Source organism: Vulpes lagopus, chromosome 5 (assembly GCF_018345385.1).
Source record: "Vulpes lagopus strain Blue_001 chromosome 5, ASM1834538v1, whole genome shotgun sequence".
NCBI lineage: Eukaryota > Metazoa > Chordata > Mammalia > Carnivora > Canidae > Vulpes > Vulpes lagopus.
This window is the reverse complement of record NC_054828.1, coordinates 121,633,605-121,649,450: the sequence shown is the minus strand read 5'-3', so window position 1 is coordinate 121,649,450 and position 15,846 is coordinate 121,633,605.

Below are 15,846 nucleotides of genomic sequence, written 5' to 3'. Positions count from 1 at the left end.
GTTACACTTGAATCAGAATTCTTAACAACGACAGAAATGAAAGTATTAATTCAATTAATAAAGAAGTACTTATTAAGAGTCTACAGGAACACCATGATCAGAAACTGAATCATCTGATTATATTTAGAGGGTTTATATTCAGAACATAACTCTTTTGAATAGCTTCCCTGATCTGTGTGCAGACAACAAACAAGAAATAAACAAAAACGTTTCTGGTTAATCAAAACAAATAATGGAAGCTCTCAGTTGTGTGTATGGCTTGGTCTTGATGCCATAACAGAGTACCATAGACTGGATGGCTTATCAACAACAGACTTTTAATAATTGTGATCTTAGTGCCTTTCTTTTCCCCGTTGGGAGGACACAGTTTTGAATTTTGAACATCATATTATCTTGATCAAGAAATTTTAGTGAAGACACCTTTTTTTCCATAAGAACGGAAGCCAACACCCCTGTAAAGCACAGGTCTCCCATTGGGGTGTGTTAACCCCCAAGGGAATTAATACATTTACTAAGTGGTGTGTTTTTCTTTCTTTGACATTTGGATCCAGATCCTACCAGTCTGTTTCTTTCCTTCCTTTCCCCTCCCTTTCTTTCTTTTTTCCCTTGTTTCCTTCTCACTCCCTGTCTCCTTTCTCTCTCTCTCCCCTCCATCCCTTCCTTTTCTTTTCACCTCTCCTTTTCTTTTCCTTTCCTCTTTCTCTCCTTCTCTTATTTCTTTTTTTTAAATAAAGATTTTATTTATTTATTCATGAGAAACACAGAGAGGAGAGAGAGAGAGAGAGAGGCGGAGACACAGGCAGAGGGAGAAGCAGGCTCCATGCAAGGAGCCTGACGTGGGACTCGATCCCGGGTCTCCAGGACCACACCCTGGGCTGAAGGCGATGCTAAACCGCTGAGCCACCCGGGCTGCCTTCTCTTATTTCTTAAATCCCTTCCCCCTCTTTTCAAATTTGAGTTCAAAGCTTGGCTCTATCCCTCATTAGCTTGATGGTTTTAGTCATCTACTCTATGAGCTGCATTGCCTTTATTTTGAAATGTAGCTAATAACGCCTATGTTAAAAAGCTTTTGTGAGACTAAACCATGTGACACAACACCTAGCACATAGTAGGTGCTCAAAAATGGCAGGCTTTATTATAGCTGTTTTGTTTTTTCCTTTCAAATCTTTTTCTCTGATTCTCTTTCTCCCATTTGTGCTTGATGGATGGAAAGCCATGCTGTTGAGAGATGTTCTACAGCTCATAGAAGTTCTCCCTGCATTCCTTCAGGGAGAGGGGTGGTATTTTTCATCTCTCCAAAGCCAACCAAGTTGAGCTCAGAGGACTGCATCAGCTGAGGTCTGTCTCTGTATCCAGCACTGTGTAATTAAAGATTGAAATGGAGATCCAATTAAGAGGCTGCTTAGACCAGCCACTATAATTCAACATATTGTAATTCAGTTCAGACTCTGGAAGGTGCTTCAGGTGCTTAAAACCAGGAGGTGAATGTGAGAAATAACTTGTACTAGATGATGTTGGTACCAATAATAGCTAATAGCTTATCACTTATACAATTACACCATTATTTTATTTGATCTGCTAAACAACGCTGTGGAGTAGTTATTATGTTCATGTATTTAAGGAAACTGAAATCCAAAGAGAGAAGGTGATTGTTCTGACCCAGCCCTTGTGCATATTTCCAGATTCCCTCAACTACCTGCTTCATTGTATTGGTCAATGCCACTCCCACTTAGTTGCTCCTTCACTTCTAGATTTGGATGACACACCACACAGTGGGCTGTGATGTGGCTTTGAACTATCACCCAGAAGTTAAATGATACAAGCCCAAAGCATAGAGACATTATTATTTCCCTCTGGAATGAACCTTGACCAGTGAGGTGGGAGATGGGCGGAAATAGGTTAAATTTTCCTTCCTTTCTCCCCTTTATGGTTGGGTTTAGGGTGCAGATTTTCTAATTTTCTAACTTTATTAGCTTACTCGGGCTACCACAACAAAATAGTACAGACTGAAAGGCTTAAACAACATAAGCTTACTTTTCCATAGTTCTGGAGGCTGGAAGTACGAGATCAGTGTGCTATGGTCTTTCCTCTGCATGCACATCACTGATGTTCCTTTTTATGTCTAAATTTTCTCTTATAAGGACACCAGTGAGATCACATTGGGACCCACTATAGTGACCTCTCTAAAGACCTCCATCTCCAAATACAGTTACTGGTACTGGGGGCTAAAGTTTCAGCATGAATTTTGAGGGAGCACATTTCAACCCATACCACAAACCTTCCAGAGAAGCCCCTCATGGCAGCCCCAGGCATAACTTCTGAGCAGCTCCTGGGGAAGCCTGGTTAACAGCGGGAGGTAAAGACTCTCATCACATTATCCTACACCTTTATTTTGCTTCCACCTTTTTTTCTCATTCTCACTGCGCTGGTCTTGCAATTCCAAATAAAGTAACAGTACTTTCATCTTTGCCTTAGGCTCTGCTTTCTAGAGAAACTAGGCTATCATAGTGGTTCATCCAAGGTGACAGCCAAGATTGGACCCAAGCCCTCTAGCTCCTCTTGATCTTTTCATTACCTCCAATTTGTCATTTATTTATCAATGTTTTATGGAACCTATGATATACGAGGCATTGCCAGACACTAAGGAGATCCTACAAGGAGCCAAAATATCCTGAAATCAGGATCCCACCATTGTGTGGGAGATATAACCACACACAACATAAGGACACAGAAACATGATAGCACGCTTGCTTACATACTAAGTGAAAGCAGCCCCTCGTCTCTTAGAAAAATTTTATATTATTATTCCTAGATGCCAAGTTCTGGCATAGTCCATGTGGTGGATAGAAACGGCATTATGTGTAAATATGATTCAAATTACTAGAAACTATACACCAACAGGGCTGATATAGTACCTAAGCTGGATAGTCATATTAAAGACCAAGGACTTACGATATCTGCTCATTACAAAAACCTTCCAGAAAGGCCCCACATGGCAGCTGAACATAATTCCTGAGGGGGCTGCTATGTTTACCAACAACTCATAGTAAAGCCTGGCCAGCAGGGTGATTAAGTAAACAGGACAAAAGGTTAATCAAGTTTTTTTTTTTTTAATTTTTATTTATTTATGATAGTCACACAGAGAGAGAGAGAGAGAGAGAGGCAGAGACACAGGCAGAGGGAGAAGTAGGCTCCATGCACCGGGAGCACGACGTGGGATTCAATCCTGGGTCTCATGGATCGAGCCCTGGGCCAAAGGCAGGCGCTAAACCGCTGCGTCACCCAGGGATCCCTCAAGTTTTTATTATATAAAGAACTGGTACCTAGTTAGGAAAATCAGCAAAGAGTATGAACAAAAAAAATAATTGCCAAGAGATACATAAAATATGCTTAAATATTTGCAATAAATATGTGAAATATATAAAATATATGAAAAATTCTGTCTTAGGTATAATAAAGCAACATCAGTATTTTTCACACAATAATTTGGTAAAGATAAAAATGGTAACACTACTTAAATCGGCAAAGGTGGAGTGAGATGACTATTTACACATATTCACTACAATTAAGAATTGAAATTGGTCACACTTTCTGGAAAGCAATTAGAAAGTAAGTTTCAAGTGTCCAGTTAGTTTAAATTCATTGAGCCAATATTATTTCATTTACATATTTAGAGGATTAAATAGTTTTGGACCAGAAACCTCAATATAGAATTTTTCTTTGTATTTTTAATTTGTATTTTTTAAATATAGAAAAATACAAAGAATAAAATGAGAAGCAATTATGTACTTATCACTAAAAATTTAAAGAAAATGTTAATATTTTGTCACATTTGTGTCATGTTTTTAAAGATAGAAAATTTTCATGTAAAACTTAGTCTTCGGGATCCCTGGGTGGCGCAGCGGTTTGGCGCCTGCCTTTGGCCCAGGGCGCGATCCTGGAGACCCGGGATGGAATCCCACGTCGGGCTCCCGGTGCATGGAGCCTGCTTCTCCCTCTGCCTGTGTCTCTGCCTCTCTCTCTCTCTCTCTCTGTGACTATCATAAATAAATTAAAAAAAAAATTTAAAAAAAAATAAAAAATAAAACTTAGTCTTTTTCCTATCCTAAGACCCATTGTTTTCTGACCCCAAAAGCAACCATTAAAAAGTTGGTATAGATCTTTCTAAGTTTTTATACTTCTAGATACTTATTTTTATTTCTGTACCTCTGAATCTGCCATATGTAATTTTTAATTTATAGAACTAATAATTTCATGAATTCTTATATTTTTCCAACTGGTTTCAAATTTTTTTAATTTGAAAAATTAAACATTTTTAATTTAATGTAATGTAAAAATTTTCACACAGTATGTAATACATATTTTGTCAAATTTTAATGTAATTTTTAATACATTTTTAATGTAATTTTTAAATTATAGAACTAATAATTTCATGAATTGTTATATTTCCCCAACTGGTTTCAAATTTTTTAAAAGAGATTTTATTTATTTATCCATGAGAGACACACACACACAGAGAGAGAGAGAGAGAGAGAGAGAGAGAGGCAGAGGCAGAGGCAGAGGGAGAAGCAGGCTCCATGTGGGGAGCCCGATGTGAGACTCGATCCTGGGACTCCGGGACCATGCCCTGAGCTGAAGGCAGATGCTTAACCACTGAGCCACCCAGGTGTCCCTCAAATTTTGTTTTTTACAGTAGATCTTTAATTCATTTATTTAACAAATTCTTATTGAGTACCTACTATGTGCAGATACTATTCTAGATACTTTGTCTAGGCTACATCAGCTAACAAAACAAAGATCCATGACTTAAGGAACTTAACCTCTAGTGGAGGGAGAGAGAACATATACAAAAGAATTTTCAATAAGAACGTTATATATTACTTAGAAAGTGGTCATGCCATGGATAATGATCATTTTTCAGTGAAGTAGAGCTGAATCAAGAGAGATGGGATTTTAGGGTGAGCAGGTTCTCACTTTAAGTAGGATGATCTGGGTGGGTCCTGGAGAAGATGATGCTTGAATAAAGACTTGACAAAGGTGAATGAATGTGCTAAGTGGTGACCTGTTGAATGGCTTTCCAGGCGGAGGGAACAACATGTGTAAAGGCTCTGAATGAGGGAATGTGTCTGGTGGCTGGTGTGTTTAAGGAACAGGGAGGAGGTTAGTGGGGTTAGAGCTGAGTAGAGGTCAGAGACCTTAAGCAGCCAGGGGTTGGAGCACTTTGGTAGGCTCGTACAAAGAACTGGCCTTTTATTAAGTCCAGTGGACAGCCATTGAAGGAAGTTCTAAGCCAATGAGTAATTTGGTCTGACCGAGTTTGAGAGATCTCTCTACATTGAGAATAGAATGTCAAGAGCCGTTGTGAAGGCACAGACACTGCTATACTCAGGCAAGAGATGATGGTGTTTGGGTCAGGGCAGTATCAGTAGGAATGGTGAGAAGAAGTTAGATTTTTGATTTGTTTTAATGAGCCAATAGAATTTTCTGACGGGTTGAATGCATAAAGTAAAAGAAAGAATCAAGAAAAATTCTAAGAATTTTAGCCTGAGCACATGAATTGGATGCATAAGCTACCATCCCTTGAATTGGGGAAGGCTGTGGGTAGTTCAGAAGTTTCAATCTTGTTAAGTTTGAGATCTCATTGGTCACTCAAATGGAGCTGAATCCATCCAGAATTAATTCTTGTGTTTGGTTTGATGTAAGAATCTATTTTTTTCCTCTTTAAGGGAAATCAATGGCCCTCACATCATATATGGAGAAATCTATCTTTTTACCACTGGTTTATAATTTAAAGTGTAGCTATGATCTCTCCAGATCTCATTTATGCTTGGATCTTTTGTGGAAGAACTTCTCCTCCTCCTCCTCCTCCTCCTCCTCCTCCTCCTCCTCCTCCTCCTCCTCCTCCTCCTTCTTCTTCTTCTTATTATTATTACATTGGTCTATATGTCTTAATTAACTATGCTGTCTTCCCCTTTATATAATTACCTTCTATTACTTCAAGTCTTAACATCAGACAAGGTGAACCTTTCTCTTGTCCTCATTTTCTTCATTGTGTTGACCAGAACTTCCCAACATTTCTTGGAGTATGACACATTGAGAGTCTTGCTTATTTTTTCACGATTCCCTGGGACAAAAGAAATATCTACCAATTGTATCTATTACATGGTAAATTCCAAACAACTTGATCCTTTCTTGTGTTCCAACAACTTAGTAGCCCTTTGGAAAAATAATGCACATAAGTTGAGAGGAAAAACACGATTTTTATAATCAGTTTTAAATATGGCAGTTACTTACTAATGGAATGTGTGTGCCTGTTGAGAACTGCACATAATCTTAAACCCTGGAATGAGGCTGGATACCACCACCCTCACCTCCTGTTATACCTTTGTTTTTGTGAGGTGCTTGCTTTTTATTGAAGCAAGCAGTGAACATCAGCGTTGTAAGTATCATGCCACTGATAATAATGCAGCATGGTCTAATGCTTAAACTGAGAATGGTCCCCTGCTAGTAGTACCTAGGATATCCAACAGATGTGCTGGGTTTCCCTTGAAATTTTTAAACATCCCGCAACATCTTAGAGAGCTTTCTCCCAGTGTCCCAAGTGCCCCATCATACAGTTTGAAAACTACATATCTTAGTTATTTTTGGACATTTTCTGAACATAAGAAAAGTTTTGTCAAGTTTTACAAAAATACCCAATAAAAATGTGTTTGGAATTATATTGAATTTGTAGAGTAAATCAGACATAATTGAGATTTTTGTAGTATTATATCTTTCCATACAGGCAAAAATATATTTTCACTCTTATTTTGGTCTTTCTTCATAATGGTCTTGCATCTTTTTTTTGTAGTTATCCCTTATAATTTTTTGTTACTATTAAAGATGGGATGTTTTTCCTTTTCTTGTATAAATTTCCAAATGATCACTTCTATTTATTTTATGTCTTGATTTTGTATTCAACAGTTTTGGAAAGCTTCCTGATCCATTTTATTCTTTTGTGGATTCTTATAAATTATCTATGTAGACTACCATATTATTTAAAAAAAAAAAGTTTGGCTCCTTTCTTTCTATATATCTTTTTTGTTCTTTTCCCCTCCTTTTTACTTGGTTTCTTACTCACCATTGCTTAGAACCTCCTATATAATGAGGGATAGTAGATAATGGAAGATAATAGCCAACATCCTTATTTTGTTACCAATTTTACTGGAAATATTACTAAAGCTTCATCATGCAATATAATGTCACTCTGGTTTTTCACAAGTAGTCAGGTTAAAGAAGGTTAAAGAAGTTTCTTTTCATTGCTTGTTTGCTTAGAGACAGCTTTTTTTTTTCATTTTAGCATTAGTAAATATGGAATTTTGTCAAATGTTTTATATTTGTAAGTACTGAGTTGGTCATATATCTTGAAGCCATTGTGAGAAAATTTTAACTAATGGCTTCTCTGATTATAATCATCTTTACATTCCCCAGATAAATTTCATTTAATCTGATATATTTTAAAAAATATGCTACTGGATTCAATTTTCTAACTCCTGGATCTTTTTTTAACTTTTATCTATTTATTCACGAGAGACATAGAGAGAGAGAGGCAGAGACACAGGCAGAGGGAGAAGCAGGCTCCATGCAGGGAGCCCGATGTGGGACTGCATCCCAGGTCTCCAGGATCAGGCCCCGGGCTGAAGGCGGCCCTAAACTGCCAAGCCACTCGGGCTGCCCCAACACCTGCATTTTTACATCCATATTTACTAATTAGTTTAGCACATAATCTTATTTTCTTACAACATACTCATTCTGTTTTTGGACAAAGTAAGCTAATTCCATAAGACAGAAAGTGAGGCTTTCCTTGATGGATGTTGAATTTCATCAAATACTTTTTCTTGCATATATTGAGATGACTATTGTTTTTATAGTTTGTTAGTATGGCGAACTACATTGATTGGTTATCAAATGTTGAATTAGCCTTGTATTCCCAAGATTAGCTTCATTTGGTTATGATGTATTATCTTTTTTATATTTTACTGGATCCAATTTGTGAAAATCTTGTTAAGGATTTTTGTGCATATGTTTATGATTCAAGATGAAATGTATTTTTTATTAATTAATTTATTTTGGAGAGAGAGAAACAGAGAGAGAGCAAGGGAAAGAGCAGAAGGAGAGGGAGAGAGAATTCCAAGAAGATTCCCTGCTGAGTGTGGAGCCAGATACAGGGCTTGATCCTGAGATCATCACCTGAGCCAAAATCAAGAATCGGATGCTTAACTGAGTGAGCCACCCAGGCACCCCATATTTTTCTTTTTTTGTAATGTCTTTGAGTTGAAATTTTTTTCTCTACAAGTTTCTGAAAGAATTTTGTAAAATTGCCATTAAAATTATTATTTTTAAAATATTTGGTAGAATTCACCAGCAAAGCTATCTGGACATAAAATCTTAATGGAAGATTTTAAACCAGAAATTAAGTTCATTTAATTGATATATGGCTATTCTGATTATCTGCTTCTTCTTGAGTGAGTTTTGGTAGTTTGTGTCTTTCAAGGAATTTTTCTTTTTCTCTGAGTTGTCAGATTTTTTGGCATTAATTTCTTCATAATATTTCTTCATTATTCTTTTAACGTATGTCGAGTCTATAGTAAGCTCACCTTTCTCTTTTCTGATATTTTTGTCTACTCTTTTTTTTCCCTGATAAATCAATCTGGTTGGAACTTTATTAATTAAATTAACCTTCTCAAGAACCAGCTTGGTTTTCAGCAGGTTTCTTTGGTTCCTCTGATCTTAAAGTCAATACCCCATTGCTCTAGTATTAAAAGTGATTAAATACATGTAAAACACAACAGTGTCTGGCATATTACAAGCATTCAATGAATAACAGTTATGAATGTTATTCCTTTAAAATTATAATCATTTTTCATGATGTTCAGTCTCTTACACACTATGGTAGTTTTGGTTGCAAACTCATCTTGGGTGTGAATTTCATTTCTTTTCTTTATAGTTTCTGATAGTATTATCGTGTCCTCTCCCTGGTGTACTCAGTGTTCCTTGTTCAGAATTAGGTTATATATTAGCAACTTGAATTTTCATTCCACATAGATACTATAAATAGGTTTTCAGAACAATGGGCACCTAGGGCAAGCAAATACCTCTGCTCCCTCTCAATCCCTTAGCAATGATTTATTATCTGCTACAGTTTGGGGTTACATTTGTAGCTCTTTGCACCTCCTATTCACAGGTAATGGATTCTCTCCCCCTCTCTTTCTCACATAAGAAAACTTTCTTAGCACAAATTCTTGGATGGGGTAATGGAGGTGGGAACAGCTTACTTATACTCTACAAGAATAGCATCTCTAGAAGTTGTACAGTGCACTACCTGCCCAACCACACATTGTCATGCTTATTCTGGACGTCCACATTTATGTCATGGTTACGGAGTTCAGTAAGATTCCATTTCAGCTTTCTAGGGTTCTATTTCCACAACTTATGATTTATGGAGTTAATGGTACTGTTTTTAAGTACTACGTTGTTTGATATATTTGTAATCATTTATCCACCATTAAATATGTGGAGTACAAGGGTGGGATGAAGTGGTTTATTTGGGAAGTCAAAGCTCCAACTTGACTGGAAGCTAGCATTAATTTGAAGAGTAAAAATTTTGAAACAACATAAATATCCAAATAGCTAACATGGTTAACTACATTACCTTACTTTCATAATATGGAATTTGTGCAGCCTTTCAAAGTTATGTTTTTGAAATAATTTTCATGACATTTGGCCATACTGTTACAATGTTAACTGGAAAAATAAGGTTTTTAAACTGTATGTGTACTATAATCTCAACTGACTAAAACTAAGTATATAAAAAACCTGGAAAAAACTATTGTGAAATAATACCTATTGTTCTCTGTATAGTGTTGCTATGCATGGTTAAATTGCTAAATAAATACTTTTATAAACTTTAGATTGTTTTATAATAAGTATACGTCACATCAATTAGCAAAAAAAGCATGACTAGTATAATAAAAGCAGCAGTCCACTCATTCCATTGGGTTTTGCTTGAGAAAGCATTTGGTCAATTCTGTAAACAAATCTAGGGATTTTCAGGCTCAAATGATGCTTCCAGCTGGATGGGATGGCACTCAGGCTTCTAGGACCTCCAAAGTCTTGTTACATTTTACGCTGGTCTGCCTCTTCTTTAACAATGTTTGTGCATGCATGCGCTCCACACTCAGCAGATCATTTCTGCCTTGTTTTTTTTTTAAATAAATTTATTTTTTTATTGGTGTTCAATTTGCCAACATATAGAACCCAGTGCTCATCCGGTCAAGTGCCCACCTCAGTGCCCATCACCCAGTCGCCCCCACCCCCTCCCACCTCATCCCTGCCTTGTTAAGCAACTCCGATGGCTATATATGCTATCTCCACCACTACATGACAAAGTATACATGGGCCGACAGCACCATACACCATAGGGATCTAGCTGCTACTGCACAGAGCAGGGACTTAATACATCTTTGCAGAAATCATCCTCACTGGCACATTTATAACTTTCTGCCTCTGACCAGGATGAAATTAAAGGAGGACAGAAAATAAAAAGAACTGGTTTGATGAGGTAGTTGGATTCTATTCTTTTTAAAAAAATTTTTAAATGTCTAATTTTGCTGTTATAATGTTTTGTACAGTAAAATAAGATGTAGCATGCGTTTTTAATTCTTTTGATTCCTCACAATCGAGGCTGTGGTCGAGTCCTTGTTCTTAGAGACCTAGGTTCAAATGCTGGCCACTTCAGCCCCAGTATGGCCATAGCAAGCACTTTATTCTTCATGTCCCACATCCTTTGCTGCAAAGTACAATCATAATACTAGCTTTGAAGGGTTGGTATGAAGTTCCATCAAAGTCACCTAGGTAAAGCCTCTTGTGCACAGTAGTTAAAAAATGAGAAAGCTCTTTCCTCTCATCCCGCAGTATACATCCTGGTGGGTTTATGGAGCAAGTCCACTTTGGGTTCCCTCAGGGGAGGGTCTTTGCTACAGCGGAAGGGCTTCCAGATTGAATTCCAGAAAGGCTCTATTTAGATAAGCAGACACTCTTCTTGTTAATGTGGCCTCCACTGAGGATACACACTTCAGAGAACTCAAGAGTTCGGACTGTGGATTGCTCTGTTCCAAGGGAATTTCCTCGGGACTATGCAGGGCACCTTTTTAATTTCTCGAACACCTCTGCCACTGCCTTTCATCTCAGGGCCCAGTAGAAGAGAGTTTGATTGGAACTGTCAGCATCTCTAAGGAGGCCACTTAAGAGTCATTTGAAGAATTCCCACACCCAAGAGCATCTCCGAGTGGCTGGGAAGACCCAGGCAACCTTGAGCCTAAAGTTCATGTCTTGCCTCACACTCTAACTTTTTAACTAAAAAGGGCCTTCTCTGTGTGGGGGATTCTCCATGTGTGAGTTAGTGGTTTTGCAACTCATCACAAAGGTAGGAAATTCTACACAGACCAATCAGACAGGGAGTTCTTTTTCTGCATAAAACATTATCACCATGAATGATAATATTGATATGTATGTAATATGTAGAAAACAGCACCAAGTAACGAATTCCTATTATGCTCCAGGCATACTGCTGGAAGCATTACCTACCTCATAGCTAACCTGCTACATGATACAAATCACCACCCTGCAAGGTAGGAATTAGGGTCTCCATTTATAAATGAGAAAACTGAGGTTCACAGAGTTACATGACTTTCCAAATGCCACTTGAAAAATTTAGGTCTATTTTATTTCAGATCCCATGCTTTTGAAAAATGAATCTAACTGCGCCTCAATAAACACAAAGATAGTTTGAAGGGGGAGAAATATGGGCAGTCGCTAATATTAAGAGCCAAGATATGGGGAAAAAAGCCAATTTCCCTGGGCTGATGTTTGAGTTAAAAGGTTCTTGCTGGTATGAGCCACAGTTAAACCAGCACCAATTAGAGTCAAGTGTAATGAAAAATAAATACAGCTGAGCTGTTAGACTAGCTGCTATGGTCCAGCATCTGTCAGCACTTCTATTATACATTGAGTTTTTTCAAGGAATTATAAGGGCTGTAAAAATGTATGCTATGGTGGAACTTGGCAGAAAAAAAAGTTTCCATTTAAAGAGCTTTTCAAATATATTTTCTAAAGTTTCAAAAAATTAGGTTTGACACTTTAGTCATGAAGTTAGCAACCATTTAAATAGCCCAACACCTTTTAATCAACTGCTGGAGTGAAAAAGTACTCAGCACCAGGACATGCGCCTCCGTGGGGGTTCCCTCAGCCTCTGTCAGGGCTTCCGCCTTGACACTTTCTCCCTCACAGTGCTCTTGCTGGTGGCCGGAAACAGCAGCAACAGGCACTATGTTCTGGGGACTGAGGGGAGGCTGTGTGCGCCCAGCAAAGACCCTGGTTGCTGAGGCTGGGGAGGCATTACATCTGGCACACCATGGTGTTCCTCAGAAACCCAATTTAGGGATCCCTGGGTGGCGCAGAGGTTGGGCGCCTGCCTTTGGCCCAGGGCGCGGTCCTGGAGACCCGGGATCGAATCCCATGTCAGGCTCCCGGTGCATGGAGCCTGCTTCTCCCTCTGCCTGTGTCTCTGCCTCTCTCTCTCTCTCTGTATGACTATCATAAAAAAAACAATAAAAGATAATGTTGCTACACCTTTAAAAAAAAAAAAAAAAAAGAAACCCAATTTAGATCAGAGCTCTGCTCTGTTGGAAGCATCTCCAGGCTGGAGGCTAACAGTTATCGTAGTGAGGGCAAGGGCAAGAGGCCAAAGCTGAGGAGGGGAGGGCCAGGGAAGCTTCAGAGCGGGAACCTAGGGGCTACTTTGGTTGCATAAAAAGGAGAGTCAGAACCTCCTGTTCTGGTTTTAGTCCATTAGAAGAGCTCTAAGCTTGAAGGTAGACGGTCATGGTGCTATGGTCTGAGCATGTCTCTGAAATTCGTATTGCCATCCTAATCCCCAAAGATGATGATATTAGCAAGGTGGTGGTGCTGGGGGGTACTTTGGGAGACCATCAGGTCATGAGGGCAGAGCCCTCCTGAATGGCATTAGTGCTTTTAGATCTTGAAGATTGTATTTACTTATTTATTCATTTGAGAGAGAGGGAGAGAGAGAGCAGGGGGAGGAGCAGAGGGAGAGGGACAAGCAGACTCCACACTGAACCTGGAGCCTGATGCCAGGCTTGATCCCATGATCCTGAAATCACGATCTGAGCTATAATCAAGAGTCAGACGCTCAACCGACTGAGCCACCCAAGCGTGCCCCTCCTCCTGGGGGGGATTAGTGCTTTTAGAAGAGATTCCACAAAGCTCTTCAGCCCCTTGCACCTTGTACAGAGGCAACCACAAGTCTGTGACCCAGAAGGGGGTCCTCAGTTGACCATGCTGGCACCCTGACCTCGGACTTCCTGTCTCCAGAACTGTGAGAATTAAATTTCTGTTGTTCGTAAGCCACCCAGGTTGTGGTATTTTGTGGCAGCCCCAACGGACTAAGATGCGTGGTGTGGCCTCTAGCTCTGCCATAGGCCTGTGTTTTGATGATGTGTATGCTGCCTAATTATTTTGGGCCTTAGTTAATATAATTCTGAATGCAAATAGTAATTTTTATACAAATCGCAGATTTGTGGGATAAGAAGATTGTGTGGAAGTACTCTGTAAACTTTAAAGAGCTTTGCAGAGATAATGAATGATAATCATACCATAGCATTTGTTGCTCTCTTCCTAAGGGTCCTCTCCAAATAGCCAGGAACTGTGAAGGGAAGAAACATGAGTGGGACATATTGTCTGCACACAAAACCCTAAATAGCAGTTGGACCAAAGGGTATATTAACAAATGCCCACATCCAAGACAGATGGGATAAAGCCAGGACTCAGTGGGCTGCACACAAGCAGCCTGCCCTCAAATTTCATCAGATAAGTTCTGGTGAGAAGGGTGAACTTTAAATCCCATCTGGGAGCCTCACTTACCCAGAATCCGAGTTTTGCCCATAGATATGGTCATGTAGGGTCTTGGCATTTCTTGTGGTAAATTCACAACTAATGCCATGGTCAGCACTCAAATAATGTTTCTGCAGAAGCCAGATGGGACAGGGTGTATACCCATGGAAGTAGTATGCTCAAACTCAACTCAGTGTGGGCTCCCTGTGGAGCTTATTAAAACGCAGAGACTCTGAAACTTTCCATAAAGATCCCCACTCTGTAGGCAATGCCTTGGGATCTGCATTTCTTTCTTTCTTTCTTTCTTTCTTTCTTTCTTTCTTTCTTTCTTTCTTTCTTCCTTCCTTCCTTCCTTCCTTCCTTTCTTTCTTTCTTTCTTTCTTTCTTTCTTTCTTTCTTTCTTTTTTTTTTTAAGATTTTATTTATTGATTCTTGAGAGACACACACACAGAGAGAGGCAGACACAGGCAGAGGGAGAAGCAGGCTCCCTCCGGGAAGCCTGATGCGGGACTCAATCCCAGGGCCCCGGGATCACGACCTGAGCCAAAGGTAGATGCTCAACCACTGAGCCACCCAGGGGCCCAAAATCTGCATTTCTAAGAAACTCTCCAGAACATTCTGTCAGAAATGGGCCACATGGCCACACTTTGAAAAACACTGACTTAGACTTCTCTGAAGCAGCCACATGAATCCCAAATGTCAGAGCTAGAGATTGCTAATATAATCTCCTCATTTTATTGCTGAGAAAAAGTCTGTAAAGGGGAACAGATCAGTGTTCACAGAGCACAGATTCTGTGTCAGTGCTGTGCCTCATTCAACATAGGCTCTCTCATTTCGTCTTCGAGGTATATCTGAATCCTGCCACTGAAGGCTTTTGATGCATTCCAACTTGGGATCAGTGCATTAACCTGCTTCTCTGCCCTAACACCTGGTAGCTGTAGTACTAAAAAGCAAAAATAAGGAGTCTGAAGCCACTACATGATCATGTGTTCCATTATCAATAGGGCCCTAAGAGCCACCTGCCAATCATTTAATTTGGGGGATTACTTCTTTCTCATCCCTCAGGGAATAGTTTAACGTCTACTTCTCTTTTCAAGCTCCTTATCTTACTGCAGCTCTTTGCTCTCAAAAAAAAAAAAACAAACACCTGCTCTATTCCTATTCTTCATTTCATTTCTTTATGAAGAAAATTGCAACCATAAGTCACAGACTCCCTCAAATTTCCAACCATCACAGAAGATTTATCTAAAACAAATCCCTCTCCATGTCCTTTTGTCTAGGGTCTCGAAGTGGGATCCTTTTCTCCTCCTTAGGGACATCTTCCCCTAAGCTTTGGACTTGAGTTTTCCCACCATATTGGGTTCGTCAATTTCCCACCATACCCACCTGTGTCTTGTCCTCTTTCTGTTGTTCTGTCCTCAGAATAGGAACATTTTCGAGCCTCTGCTCTACTGGAATATAACCTCTCCTGATATATGTTCCCTTTTAGCCACTGTGTAATCTCCTTTTTTCTCATCAGAATGTCTCAAAAGAATTATATTCTTTCTCCATTCCTCCCTCCTCCCATTCACCACTCAACCTGTTTTAATCTGCCTTCTAGTCACTTTCCTTTAGTAAAATTCATTTTGCTAAGGTTACCAGAGATGCACTTTTGGCCAAATCCAGTGGATATTTTCCAGTCCTCCTTCATTTGTAATGCAGAGATATAAATTGCTCTAAGGATGCATGTATGGGAACTGCTTGGTACAGGGCCTGGCACAGAAAAAGCATTTAAATTAATAGTTCCCTTTCCTTTTCTTTTCCTCCTCTTCTTCATTATCATTGTTGTTATGACTATTATTTCTGGGTCTTCTAGTTGTATTTGACACCATCAACCATTCCTGTCATTTGAGGAAC